The sequence below is a fragment of the Gossypium hirsutum genome, chromosome A03, assembly GCF_007990345.1.
Source record: "Gossypium hirsutum isolate 1008001.06 chromosome A03, Gossypium_hirsutum_v2.1, whole genome shotgun sequence".
Taxonomy (NCBI): domain Eukaryota; kingdom Viridiplantae; phylum Streptophyta; class Magnoliopsida; order Malvales; family Malvaceae; genus Gossypium; species Gossypium hirsutum.
The window spans coordinates 100,488,742-100,489,295 of record NC_053426.1 but is presented as its reverse complement, the minus strand read 5'-3'; the positions used below and the strand labels follow the sequence as shown (position 1 = coordinate 100,489,295).

General features: G+C 41.5%; 1 non-coding gene across 1 annotated transcript; it reads left to right on the top strand.

Moving 5' to 3' along the window:
* Positions 1 to 203: 203 nt before the first annotated feature.
* Positions 204 to 310, top strand: LOC121225574 (small nucleolar RNA R71). The gene has a single exon (XR_005923432.1). It is a non-coding gene; the product is annotated as a small nucleolar RNA R71 (small nucleolar RNA).
* The last annotated feature ends 244 nt before the right edge of the window (positions 311 to 554 follow it).

Below are 554 nucleotides of genomic sequence, written 5' to 3'. Positions count from 1 at the left end.
TTCATGTATTCCAGCGACTCATCTTCCTGACGCTGCTTAATTGGTTGACCATTAATAATTGTTACGGGCAATCCTCTTGATGATTTCAGAAGCCTCATTGTAAGACTTAGAAAAGGAGAGCACCATTAGTAGAAGCGTCTACTACCATCCTTGTGTAAGCATTGAGACCATTATAAAATGTCTCAAGTTGGATGCAATGTGGGATTCCGTGATGAGGGCACTTTCGTAATAATTCTTTGTACCTTTCCCATGTCTCATACAAGGACTCATCATCCATTTGTTGGAAAACGGTGATCTCATTTCTCAACTTAGCATTCTTACTAGGCAGGAAATACTTCATGAGGAATCTTTCTGCTAACTCTTACCATGTGGAAATTGAATTTGGTGGCAATAAGTTCAACCAGGCTCGAGCTCTATCCCTTAGCGAATATGGGAATAGCTTCAATTGTAGTGCATCTTTGGGTACTCCAGCTAGCTTGAAAGAATCGTTCACCTCCATAAACAGTCTTAAGTGCAGGTGAAGATCTTCGGTAGGCATCCCACTGAATTGGCCC